General features: G+C 44.9%; 1 pseudogene; it reads right to left on the bottom strand.

Moving 5' to 3' along the window:
• Positions 1 to 7,922: 7,922 nt before the first annotated feature.
• LOC125345558 lies at positions 7,923 to 11,810 on the bottom strand (annotated as a pseudogene).
• Positions 11,811 to 14,283: the final 2,473 nt, after the last annotated feature.

Raw genomic sequence — 14,283 nt, 5'->3', positions numbered from 1 at the left:
TAGGGACAACCCAGAAGGTCCAGGTCTGTACCGATTTCTGTCATTACTGCAACACTTTCCAATACTACAGCCTGGAGCCGGATGGTTCCTGGGTGTTCACAGAAGAGGGGCCTCATGGCCTTGCTGCTCTGCCTGAGTAGTCGATCTCCTGTCTCTGGGAATTTTTTCTCAGCATCACAACGAATCCGGCGCCTTAAGAGAGTTCTCCACCTGGGCAGATCTCCAATTTCTGTTTGTGCGGAAACGGACGGTTGTCCTGAGCTTTTCAGTTCAACTGTTGGTCTGGAACCCCAGGAACTTCTGTGACTTCTGGGGATACCCGTGTCATGTGCACACTCCATCTGAGTCTGGAATGAATGCCCTGTGGAAAGAACTAGAGCACAATCTTGTTTCTCCAAATGGTTGTGATCAAACTTCCAGATCCTGGGGCCACCACGTGACCGAGTACAGTTCACTGTTACCACCCATCACTTCATTGCAAAAAGAGAGGAAACAAAAAACATGAATATGAAGATGTCATTTCTCAGGATACCACCATCAGAGGAATGTTCCTGCCTAGAATCCTAGCTCCTCAACCAATTAGAAATCCGAGGATCACGGTTCAAAATCAGCCTTGTTTGCAACGTGCATGAGACTCTCATTTAAAACAAACCTCCAGGAAACTAGCAGTGAACGTTGAGAAAACAAGGTAGAGCGCTGGCCTTGAGCAAAAGAGTTTAGGGTCAGTGCTCTAACTCAGGGTAGAAACAAGAATCCACAAAAAAAAAAAAAGATAGTCATTAAGGCACCGGCTGCTTCTTCATATGGCTAATTGTAACTACTCAGGAGGCTGAGATCTGAGGATCACAGTTCAAAGTCAGCCGAGCAAGATGCTATGAGGTTTGGGTTTATTTTTTTTTTAAATCTCAAATTAACCACGAAAATCCTGAAAGTGGAGTTTCTGAGTCACATGGTAGAGGGCCAACCTTGAATGGAAAGAGCTGAGGAATAGCCAGAGTCTAGGCCATGAATTAATTTCTCAGTACTCCCACCCACAAAGAAGCCAAGCAGAAAAACTGAAAGAACATGGTTTTATCATTGTAGTTGTTTTCAACATGCGACATGAAATGATGCCCTTTTCCTCTGATCTTTCTTTCCTGTGAGTTTCACCCCTTATATCCTGTTAAATTATTTCAGTACCCTGGATACTGTATATATGTGTGTTGCAAGTTGGAAGGGAAAGGGGATACCAAAACCAAGAGACAAAGGACAAAAAGACAAACCCGTGCAGCAGCAATACTTACAAACATATATGATATAAATGAACTGTAGAACTCGTGGGGGGGGGTCACGAAGAAGGAGGAAATGGGGAGGCAGAAGGCCAGGGGGTGGGGGTGCGGAGGAAGGAAGAGGTAAAAAATACAAATGAGAAAAAGTCTTGCCTTCTTGGAGTTGGAAATCCTTTATTGAATGAATAAATGAAATAATTGAATCAAAGAACACATGGACTTTCTTTTGTGTACATGGTTTATAAGGAGGTAATCTAAAGTAGCTTCACTGAAATGCTCCTTGTCATCTCTCAAATAAGACCATGAACAGCGGGAGGGATTGTCAGCTGGACACAGTGTAAAGGAAGTGTTATGAACCCTCCCAGGCCATGTGAAGGGCACTTCCCACCCGCCCTTCCCTCACAAGTCTGCAGCTCATCCCATACTCCTACACTGATATCCTCAGACACCCACCCTAGCTATGTTTTTGTCACAATGAATCCTCCTCTGGCCACACTTCCCCAGGGCATATATTCCCACGAAATCATAAAAATAATGAAATAACAAAGCACACACAACACACCAGGGCCTGGTGTTGCACACTTGTCATCCCAGCAACTCAAAAGGCTGAGATTTGAGGATCACAGTTAAAAGCCTACCTGGACAGGAAAATGGTTGACACTCTCGTATCCAATGAACCACTGAAAGCCAGAAGTTGTGCTGTGGTTCTTCTTTACCTGTCTGCCAGCTTCCAGCCTTTCCTTCTTTCCTTCCAATCTTCACTTCTTTTGCTGCTACCTTCTTTTTTTATATCCTTCCATGCTTCCTTCTTTCTCTTCTGCCTGCCTTCTTTGCTTTCTCCATTTTTTACTTGCTTTCTTCCACCATAACTCCCTGCCTCCTCCAATCCTCCTTTGTCTGTTTCTGTCTTTCACTCTCTCATGTCCTTCCTTCCTTCCTTCCTTTTTTCTTTCCTCCCTTCCTTCCTCCTTTCCTTCCTGCCTTCTTCCCTCATCCCTTCTTTCCAAAAATATTTCAATTATGATACATATAAGGAAAACACTGCCAGTTAAGATAGGATGCATAAAAATATCACCCTTATGATATTATTCTCACAATTTGGAAGTTTCTTGGGTTTACCAGATAGTCAGGACAGGGGACTTGGCCTGACTATGGGAGACAATGAATTTCTTAAAAAGAGAAAGATTTTTCTCCAGGGGCTGGCAAATAATTTGAGACTCAAGATTTTCAGCTGGGTCATGCCATTTGCCACTATTATCCTAAATTGTGTGTATGTGTGAGTGTGTTTGTGTGTGTATGCACATGCCTATTCTGGAGATGGAACTCAGGACCTAGTCACTGTCTCTGAGAGTTATTAAAAATTAAATTTATTTATTTATTAGGTATATTTAGTACCAAGGAATTGAATCCAATGCTTCATGCATGCTATGTAGTCCTGAGGATCATGGTTCCCAGCCAGCCCAAGCAAGAAAATCCATGAGACTCTACCATCAATGAACCACCAAATAGCCAGAAGTGGAGGTGTGGCTCAAGTGGTAAGAGTGTCAGTCTTAAGCAAATCAGCTAAGGAATAGTGCCCAGACCCCTGAGTTCAAGCTTTAGTAATGGCACACAAGCTAGTGAATTAATGGAAAAAATAAAATGAGGAGATATTCTTATGGGATTCAAGGGAGGCGATTCTATGTCCCTCCAAGAGTCCACCACTCAGAGTCTCAAGTAAAAAGATGGACGTATTGGGGAAGCAAAAAGCAAACTGACTGGCCAGGGATGCAGCACAGACTCGGGAGCTGAAACTACAACAGTGAAAAGTGGGCTGACTGGCCAGTGACACAGGCCAGATTCAGGAGCTTCCACTGTGACCCCAGCAGTCCTTAAATTGGGGTTTATAAATGTAAAACCATAGTACAAATGTAGGGGGTTTACGCAAGGGGTAGAGCAAGCAACAAACAAGTTAAGCAAGCCATTTACAGAAGCAGAATTTTGGGTCAGGTTCACCTGATCTACTCCCCTAACATTTCCTACCATCTTTCCCTAGTCAAGATGGAGTCACCTGTACTCCTTACAATAATATAATACAAGGCATGCTAGTTTTAGAGTCAGAGACCTGGATTCTAAAACTTCGGAGACTGCAGACAAGGCTGCCAGCTCCCTCCTATGCAAAGGCCCACAGCTTCCTCCTATGCAAAAAATATGCATAACATTTACCATACAAGCTGTACTGGGATGTTTATTATAAGCGGCTTGTGTTATGAAAAATAACCATACTTCTGGCTTGAGAAGTGGCACTATGGCTTAAGTAGTAGAGTGCTAGCCTTGAGCAAAAGCTCAGCGACAGAGCCCAGGCCCTGAGTTCAAGCCCCAGGACTGGCACATGCACACAGAAAAAGTTGAATGATTAAAATACTACTAACTTAAGTGCTTCTGGAGGATGCTAAAGTTGATGCCTAACTTATTGATCTGATCATTTTGTTTCTTTATGGATTCTTCACTTCCTAAAGTATCTTCTGATTTTATTAACTTGCTTGATGGGTTATTCAGAAAGATCCTCAGAAAAGGCATGGATGACTTTTTAATGAGAATGAGTAGTGGGTCCTTCCTTCCTTCCTTCCTTCCTTCCTTCCTTCCTTCCTTCCTTCCTTCCTTCCTTCCTTCCTTCCTTCCTTCCTTCCTTCCTTCCTTCCTCACTTCCTTCCTTTCTTGCCTTCCTGCCTTCCTGTGTGTTTCATGGACTTCCCTGCCCAGGCTGGCTTTGAACTATGATCCTCAGATCTCAGTCTCCTGAGGATCATAGGGACAACAGGCATGTGCCGCCATGCTGGTGAAAAAGTGACTCCTGCTGTTTGTGTTTTTGCACAAGCTGATTTGGGTGGAGCTGCTGCAACATTGGTTCTGGCATGAGCAGGGATATTGAGGGATGAACAAGAAGGGGGCCTCAAGGACCTGAGCCTCAGGTGGGTATGAGCCTTTCCTTTGCTCATGGGCCCTGCTTGGAGTCTGTTCCTGCTTTCACCATCCTGAGGTGGGAACATCAATGATGCATTTGTCTCATGAAAGCTTGTTTTATGACTTTACTTAAAATTTTTTGGGGTTCTTGATTTTATTTTCTTCTTTTAAAATTTATTTTATTTAGTCAGTCACGGGGCTTGAACTCAGGGCCTGGCCACAGCCCCTGAGCCTCTTTGTGGTCAAGGCTAATGCTCTATCACTTGAGCCACAGCACCATTGCTGGTTTTTGAGTGGTTCACTGGAGATAAGAATCCCACAGAGACTTTTCTGCAGGGGCTAGCTTTGAACTGTGACCTTCTAGATCTCAGCCACCTGAGTAGCTAGGATAACAGGCCACCAGTCCCGACTCTTTATGACTATTATTATTTTGTGTGTTCAACTTTGTGATTTGCATCTATAACTAGAGAGAGAGAGAGAGAGAGAGTTTCAGTGTTGTGTGTGTTTGCCTTGGCTTTTTCTTGTTTAGTAGTAGAACCATCATGGAATGTTCTGGGCTCCAAGATTCCAGGGAGTTTTTGAAGAGCCTTCAGAGTTGACAAGCCAAATTCAGAGTGGCCAGTGAATGTGCCGCTCTTTAAAACCAGGTAAGCTTTACTAAAAAATACTAAAAATGTTTATTTAATGTAGGCCTTGAACTCAGGGCCAAGGTGCTGCCTTGAGCAGCTTTTGCTGAGGCTAGCACTTTATCACTTGAGCCATAGCACCACTTCCACTTTTCTGGTCATTCATTGGAGATAACAGTCTCACAGACTTTCCTGCCATGGCTGGCTTCGAACTGTGATCCTCAGATCTCAGCCTCCTGCGTAACTAGGACAACAGGCATGAGCCACGATTGCCTGGCTTTTTAAAGTTTTTATTTAATTTTATCCCTTTATTGTCAAAGTGAAGTACAGAGGGGTTACAGTTTCAACCTGGGCCTCCAGCCCTCAGCGCCCTGCACAGACATGAAGCGCTGGCTCTGCGCTCCCATCACCAGCCTTCTGCTGATGGCCCTGCTGTACCCAGGTAAAGCAGAGTGGAGCTGGGCCTGGGTGCCAGCGCCTGTCCTAGGGGACTCTTTGGGTAGCGATGTCTGCAGGGCTGGGTCCTCAAGGCAGTTTTCTTTCTTCTTCCTTCCTTCTTTCTTTCTTTCTTTCTTCTTTCTTTCTTTCTTTCTTTCTTTCTTTCTTTCTTTCTTTCTTTCTTTCTTCCTTCCTTCCTTCTTCCTTCCTTCCTTTCCTTCCTTCCTTCCTTCCTTCCTTCCTTCCTTCCTTCCTTCCTTCCTTCCTTCCTTCTTCCTTTCTTTCTTTCTTTCTTTCTTTCTTTCTTTCTTTCTTTCTTTCTTTCTTTCTTTCTTTCTTTCTTTCTTGCTTGCTTTTGCTTGCTTTCTTTGCCAGTCCTGGGGCTTGGACTCAGGGCCTGAGCACTGTCCCTGGCTTCTTTTTGCTCAAGGCTAGCTAGCACTCTGCCACTTGAGCCACAAAGCCACTTCTGGCCTTTTCTATATGTGAGATATTGAGGATTCGAACCCAGGGCTTCATGTATATGAGGTGAGCACTCTTGCCCTCTATCTTTTATATCTCAGCACCCTGCTTTCCTGTTTTCTTCGGGGACGTCTTCCCCACATATTGCTCATGTCCCACTAGGATCTACTCTGTATTTCCATTCATTAACCAAACGTTAACAGCTCCTCAATCACTCTTTTTGGGCGAGTGGGGTGCTGGTGACGGGTGTTACTTTTTATTCTGGGCCTGGAGCCTCCTGGAAGGCTTCTACACATCCGTTTTTCTACTAGGCCCCTTTTTCCTACTCATGGAGTTCTTGCACCCCTTTTATGTGGCGGACTCCCCACCCCGCCTCTTACTCTTGGCTTCCTGGGTTCTAAAGGAGATGGGAGGTACCTGTGTACTGGGCTGCGCATGGACCCCCGAGGTTTGATGCTTAGAGTCGAATCCTGCACCCAGAGATTGCTCCTCACAAGCCACTTATGAGCTCATGTCACTCACTTACCTTTTGATATTAAAGTCACAAAGAAGAGAACAGAAAGCAGTGGGTGGAGCCTCATGGTTGAGGGCCCAGAGGCAGTGGCCAGTGACCCTCAAGGGGCTCTTGGGCTTTTATTCGCTGGGGGTGGGGCTGCACCTCCTCTGGGGCAGTGAAGCTTAAGGCACAGAAGGGCAAAGACAACTCTGCTGGAATGCTTCTGAGCTCTGGAGCCCTGAAACCAGGTGAGCAATTAGCCTAATTACAGGAAAGCAGGTGGCTACTTATTTCCTCTTTCTATGCATTCTGGATTTCACCAAGGGTCAGGACCAGGTGCCACTTTTCTTTGTTGTAAAACTTACAAGCGTAGTTTCTTATTTATGTTTTCTTTCCCATTACATGCTGTAATGAAAGTATTATAATTCAGTGCATGCATACAATGTGTAATGAATGATAAAGTCAGGGTAATCAGGGTCTGTCTTGGGAGGGTTCCATTTTTTTTCTAGGATTGTGTGTGTGTGTGTGTGTGTGTGTGTGTGGAGAGAGAGAGAGAGAGAGAGAGAGAGAGAGAGAGAGAGAGAGAGAGTTGGTGCTGGTCCTGGGTCTTGAAATCAGGACCTGGCCACTATCCCTAAGCTTTTGTGCTTAATTAAGGCTACCACTCAAGCCACAGCTCCACTTCCTGCTTTGTGGTAATTTATTAGCAATAGTAGTCTCAAGGACTTTCCTGCCGAGGCTGGCTTTGAACCATGATCCTTGGATCTCAGCCTCCTTTACAGCTAAGATTACAGGTGTGAGCTAATGGGCAGCTGGCACTCTTCCAGGTTTTTTGTTTGTTTGCTTTTTGCCTTACTTTTCAGCTAAGTCTTTAAGTTCAGACTGGCCTTCAGATGTGATCTCCCTGTCTATGCCTTCTCTGTAGTTGGGAATACTGACACATATTAATATGCCAAGCTTATTTGTTGAAATGGAATCTTATTCACTTTTTGCAGGGAGAGGGAAGGGAGAGGGAAGAGGAGCTGAGCTGGCCTTGAACCCCTTTTGTCCCAATCTCTGCTTCCTAAGTAGCCAGGAGAGGCCTGAGACACCATTCCTGGCCTCTGTGCTAAGCTTCTAACCCTTCAACCTAGCAGACAATAACTCCTGATTGCTTCAGTTGGCTAAGGTTGTGACAATTTCTCACAGCAGGTCACATAAAAGCAATGCAGTGGTTTATGCAATGGGAGGAAATGCTCAATAATGGGGACTGGCTACAAAAGCTCCGGGCCCCTGCTCAGACATGGATTTTGATGCAAGCACTGTTGTGTTCAGGACCCAGATCTGTGGTAATGGCTGACATCTGCTTTTTCATTTGGCTTTGGTCAGAGAGGGAAACCCTGTCAGTCTTCCCGGAAGAGGGGTGTGTCTCCTCCTGTGAGTGGTAGAAGGCTTCCGTGTGGCACACACACAGCAGGTGTGGTGAAAGCGCCCCGCCCTGCCCAGCTGGTTTCCAACCCCACCCAGTGGAAGGATGGAATGGGCCTGGAGCCAACCAGTGATGGAGGATAATAGGTGTAACACGAGTTTTACAATAGGGTTTTGTTTATCTTTCTTCACTGCTTATTGAGGAATCAGAAAGAATATTGGTGAGAAAAAGAAAGATGGCGGGGAAGAAAAACATTAAAAATGTCAAGAGGCTTCGGTTACTCCTGGGGGTGGTGTTCTCGATCCTGGGATGCTTGCCAAGTGGCAGGCAGCAGAATCTGTTGTCTAAACACTGTCCAACATACACCTCCGTTTCAATGCAGTATCTTTGGCAGGGGCCATTGGGTCACTCACAGATTTCCTTGAACTTGCCTCTGACTGCACAGAAAGAGGGGCATGGTAACCATTCATCAGTCTTACTGTATTTTTACCTTTCTATGTGGGGATGGGGACAGTGATTGGAAACAACTTTGTATGGATGCTTGTTGTTACTTGATTTCTCATACCTATGCTTTAAAAACTTGGGAAATTTTTCTTGAAAAGCACGCAGCACTGCTGGATGTTTCTAAGTAATAAAAGATGGAGTAGAGTGTCCATTGGCCCTGCCTGAGTTCTCAGGATACATGTTACTTTGTATTCATTTCCTTACATTACCTTCTATTCATTTTCCTTACTCACATCATATTCTATTCCTTTTCCTTACTACCTACTCTCTCCTCAGACAGATGCAAGAGAGACTACTTGTACATAGTATCACTACTTTTTCTTAGAGTAGAATGTTTTTAGAGAAGGGAAATATATTTCCCTTCCCTCTGATATTATAGGTCATCATATATCTTTCATATCTGTATATCTATAGTACATCTGTATCAGCTATATTTTTCAAAAGTGGACCTGAAATACAACTTTAAAGGACAATGCACTTCAAAGAAATGGGCAGAGAGAGTATTTTCTGGGGGAAGGAAACCATATTCCTTCATATTCAATGTGTAAATATGTTTGTGTTGGTGCTTGCTATTATCTGTGGTTTCATTCCCCCCAGGTACTATGTAAGTGTGTGTGTGAGTGTGTGTGTGTGTCTCACAACCAGTTTCAAGACTTGGAATATGGCAAGAATTCATTAAAGCACTGTGGAACAATTGCTACAATACTGGCATTTTCCATCCTGCAGCCTGTTAGTGAGAAAACTTCCTGTTACTCTGTGTTCCCATGTCTTGTGATATTTTACTGTGGCTGAAGCAATTGAGTCCTCCAATCACAGAACTTTGTGAAAATATCCTGTCATTACTCATTGCAACAGTTCAGGTTATGTAGAGAACATTTCTTTGTGTTGGGAGTTCTTTGGGAGTTAGCCTTGTCCTTTATATATTGCAGACAAACTATCACTTATAGACATCTGCTGTTGAAGTAAAGTTGAGTGTTCCAACACCATCATAGGCTACCTCTTCTCTCCACAGAAGAACTGTGAGTGAGGTCAAGAAGCAAGGGCCCCTAAGGTCACATTGTCATCCAGTGACAAGGACAGGGCCATAGCTTACATTCTCAGCTTTATTCTAGTTCCTTCTCTTACAACTTTCCCTGTTCTCCTCTGCAGAATCCCAGGCTTTCCTGTGATCTCATTAAGATCCTGTGATCCTCTCCACTGGCCTTCGCAGTGTCTTCCAGTTCCTGCCGCCCCACACTGGGCTTGCCAGTCATGTTTTGCCTCTGTTCTTCCCTCCCATGTTTAGCAGGAGTGGCTGCTCAGTAAGTGCTCAGGAGGCAGACAGGCCACAAGGGGTTCTTAGAGGTGACTGGGCTGCACTGTGAATAAGAAAGAACCGTACAGGAGGAGGTTACCAACATGAGGTGCTCCCCAGCATCTATTTCTGTGCTGATCATGACAAAGCTGGTTTCTTGTTTTATTGAAATACCTTTACATCATCTTGAGAAATACCTACCCTTCCCTTCAAAGAACAGAAAATGCAGTTGAAGTGATTCTTTGCATGCTCCCTGAGACTCTAGACGTGAGGTATAAGTTCTTTACAGTGCTCAGAGCAGCTTGACATGTGCTCTGGGAAGATATTTCCAGACCTGCAAAGCTCATGTGATATAACAGATAGAAATGTACTTCTCACATGTGCAAACACACACACACACACACACACACGCTCATTAACATACAGACACTCTTAGTGTTCACAAATAATCAACACGATTGTTCCTATGAAGTCTATACCTACAAGACCTTTTCAACTTCGTGTTTTAGCCTTTCAAATCTTGTGTTGGTTTTTCTATGTTTTATTCATGGGGTTGCTCTTCCCGCCATCCCTCCCTCCGTACCTCCCTTCCTCTCTTCTTTGTCCCACTCCTCTCTCTATTTTTGTTGGTAGTGGTGCTTGAACTTGTGGAGCTGGGGTGCGCAAGGCTAGAGCTCTACCATTTTGAGTCACAGCACCTCTTCTGGTTTTCTGGTGCTTAATTGGAGAAAAGAGTCTCAGAACTTCCTGCTCAGGTGGGCTTTGAACTAGGATCCTCAGATCCCAGCCTCCTGAGTAGCTAGATTTATAGGCATGAGGCACCAGTGCTTGGCTGTCATGTGCTAATTCTTCCACAGATCTTACTAGTGAAGTCTCTTTCTTCCTTTTAGAGAGCTCTTTGTTGGAAGTGTGAAGACTTCTACCTGGATTGCATAGCGAAGTGACTAGTCGCAGGATTCAAAGTCATCATATGGGTTTGTTCCTGATGCACTTGCTTTCTAACATATAGTGGATGCTCAACAAATATCTGATAAACCAAATTGGCTTTCCATCTCTATTTTCTCTACACTTCATTATAGCCTTATTATTATCTTTCATATCTATTACCGTTAAGGACTTACCACTTAAGAAAGCAATTTATTAATATGATATATCTTGATCAATGTCACCCCACTCAACATTCTCACCCCTCCTTCTCCTCCCCACAGTCTTGTTCATTTTACTTTATTTTATTTTATTGCCATACCTGGGGATTGAACTCAGGGCCTAGGCTTCTTTTGCTCAAGGCAGGCACTCTACCACTTGAGCCACAGTGCCACTTCCAGCTTCTTCTCTGTATGTGGTATTGAGGAATCGAACCCAGGGATTTATGCTTCCCAGACAATCACTCCACCACTAGGATGGCCACATTCCCAGCTCAGTCTTGCTAATTTTGTAATATACATTAGATTCCCAACTGCATTCTCCCCACCCCCACCCCCAGTGCCTCTTTTTCCTATTGCATTTGCAACATCATACTTGTCCTTAAAGCTGCCCTTGCTACCCCGCCTGAAGTATTATTTACTCGGCCACAGAAGATGGATCACAGCTCCACATATAGAAGGAGAACCTCTGGATTCACAATTCACAAGGGATAATCGTGCTTTGCATTACCTTTTCTGTTGTAAACTTTCAGACCTGTCTGTTTGAACCAAAACTTGTACATTAGCAGTTGCTAAAAATATAAGAAGGATCCCCTATGCTCTTAAATACCCATGACTTTTCTACTCTTACCTTAACATGCGAGGTTCTGAATTCTTAGGAAAAGATGAGAAGATATTCCCACTGGTGTGAAGGAATGCATCTGTTTTCCTGGGCATCATCATCAGGAGCCCTTTCCAGTTATTAGACAAAGTGGGGGATGTTTCCAATGCTTGCAAATTTCTGTACCCCAGCCCCAAAGTCATACTGAGGACCTAGTCTAGGAACCGCGCCAGTACAGACAGGCAGAGATGCCTGGCAAAGGGCGTTTCTAGGCCAGACTCCTATCATCTGGAAGCTCCCAGTCCACTGCCCCCAACATTCTTGGTCCCTTGGGCAGCACTCTATGCTTAGAAGTTGCACACAAATCCATGGGTTTCTTTGCCTTTTAAACATCCAGTCAGCCAAAGCAGAACTTACATGTGGGTATGATTTACAACACTGCAGCCCTCACAGTCAAAGACCTTCCAAATTTCTGGGGAGACACCCACTTCCCCTTTCATGGCACAGGTGAGAGGGGCTGTTCACTCCTGACATCCTACCAGGCCCCTACCTGAGCTCCTCCACACACAATGTTGTTACCTGGTAGAACTTGGCAGAGAATGAAGACCAGGAGGATAGCTGGCTTCATGGTTGGAGAAAGGAAAAGCTTATTTGCAGGAGGCAGAGAAAGCTTCTGTCTGTGGCTGTCTAGAATGAGCAGAATGTCTTTGTCTGGGCAGAGAGAGTCCCTCTGTACCTCATTAAGAGACACTGGGGACAGAGTTGCTCTTGGTGTGATGAACAGCATTGGGGGAGAACTGAGAGTGCATGCTGGCCTGAACCCTCAGGGCCTTGGGAAGATGTGGTCACATAGTTCTGACCATAGAACTTTGTGCAGTAGGAACACAACCGACAAACATTTCGGCAACAGTGAAATCTTATGTAGTAAATTACATGCAGTTGGGTTATAATGAGCAAAGTTTTTACATAGTGTTTCTGTACCCAGGGTCGTAGTGGGAGCTCTGTTCTGTCTGAGCAGCATGCAACTTGATGGCACTTCTGTGAATGAGGATTTGAGTCAAGTATGAGAAGCATGAGACAAAGGCAATGTTAATGAGTAAAGGGAAGTGACCACAGGAGGAGAAGGTGAAGTGGAGCACAGGACCAGAGACCTGGCCAGGAATATTAGGACTGTTCACAGAGCCTCAGTGTTCCCACTGTGGGGCTCATGTTATTCTGTAGAAGAACGCAGTGTCTTAAACCTCACCGTGACAATGTACATTCTCCTTGTAAACGAGTACCACCCCAGAAGTTTACCAAATGGACTCATGCATTAAATGGATGTTTTGAGCAGAGTACTTAGGTAATACTTAGAATACTTAGATATTTCTTAAGGATAAATATTTAGGTTTTCTTTTCTCCCTTGGAGGTCATGGAGGTAAAGCTCAGGGCCTGAGCACTCTCCCTGAGCTTTTGAGATCAAGGCTAGTGTTCTAACACTTTCAGCCACGGCTCCACTTGTTTTCTGGTGGTTAATTGGAGATGAGTTCCCAGTGATAATTGTGATCTTGATTGTCCCTTCTTATTCCCCTAGATTGTTTGAACTGCTTATGTGTAACCACTTTTGTTAGGAGGGGCCCTAATCAATTTCACTGTTTCACTGTTACTGACTACTGGCTCAGCTCTGTAAACCCACTGGCTTCCATGTAAAGCACTGTGTGTGGTTTCCCTGTCTAAACCCTGCTGAAAGAAGGCTGGCCTTGCACTCTGCTGCCTGCCCTGTGCAGTGTGGTCCTGAGATAGTAAAGGCTCCTCTCCCTGCTTTACTGAGTCGTTGGTCATGTTTACAGGAATTGGGGACACATCAGTCTGGTCCTGAGTAGGAACGAGGGGACCCGAGGGGGAGGAGAGGGGCTGATGGGGAAGGGCTCTGGAGAGGGCCAGAGTGAGTAACAGGCCAGGTGGCTGAAAGACACTGTGTGAGAGAGAGGGCTGGAGGAGGCAGGGAAGGAGGGGGAGGATGACAGGGAGGAGGTGGAGCTTGGTGGGGGTGTGGGGTGGTTGCCACCTCTGCAGAGGCCAAGGCTGAAGGAAGGGGCTGGAGGTCACATGCCCCATCCCCCTGTAAGGGGTAAGGTGGGGACTTGTCTGCCCGGTCCAGTGAGAGTCTAGCAGTTTGGCAGGTACTAAGTATGCAGGACGGCACAGATTGCAGAGCAGTTTAGAGCAGGAAACAAGAAGGGACCTAAGTTGGGGAGCCCATCTACTTGCTGAGTGTATTAGGGAGGTCAGATCTGGCCAGTGGCATCATTAACTGTGGAGGGACTTCAGGCTGACTCCAGCTCAGATTAGTGCTGAAGCCAACTCCATCTCCACTAAGCTCTCCCCCACCCTATCCAGGAATCAAACCTTTATTATGATAAGTTATGCAAATTGACCACCTGAGGCTTGGGAGCTTCAAGGGAACCTGTGCTCTCCCATGGGTAGGCATATCCACCTGACATCAAATCCATGTGCCCTCCAGAGTGACTTCGAAGGTAAGGCATTCCGCTTCACAGGGCCTGTCCATTTTCATACAGCAGAGTCTTCTATAATCTCCTTCCCTGGCTGCATGAAAGAAGCGGTTGGTTATGAGTTACTAGAAAGAGAAGCAAACCAGTATCACCAGTCTCCCATCAGAATTCCTCTCATATAGGCATCAAAAGATCAGGAATGTATATATTACCTAAATATAACGGTCTGAGCTCAAAACTCCAGTAAAATAAATGCAATATCTTTATTAGTTATTAGGAAAAATTAAGAACTCTTCATTCCAAAAATCAAAGAGGCATTTCTTATGCAAACACGTATAATTATGGTTTTGTATACCAATAGAATAATTCTTGCCATTAAACTGGCCGCCTACTTTCTATCTTTTTTTTTTTCCAAATTTTTATTATCAAACTGATGTACAGAGAGGTTACAGTTTCATAAGTTAGGCATTGGATACATTTCTTGTACTGTTTGTTACCTTGTCCCGCATACCCCCCTCCCTCCTCCCCCTTTCCCTTCCCCCCCCCCCCACGGAGGTGTTCAGTTCACTTGCACCAAACAGTTTTGCAAGTATTGCTTTTGTAGTTGTT

The sequence above is a fragment of the Perognathus longimembris genome, unplaced genomic scaffold, assembly GCF_023159225.1.
Source record: "Perognathus longimembris pacificus isolate PPM17 unplaced genomic scaffold, ASM2315922v1 HiC_scaffold_5924, whole genome shotgun sequence".
Taxonomy (NCBI): Eukaryota; Metazoa; Chordata; class Mammalia; order Rodentia; family Heteromyidae; genus Perognathus; species Perognathus longimembris.
The sequence above is the reverse complement of the archived record's forward strand: the minus strand, read 5'-3'. Positions and strand labels throughout refer to the sequence as shown.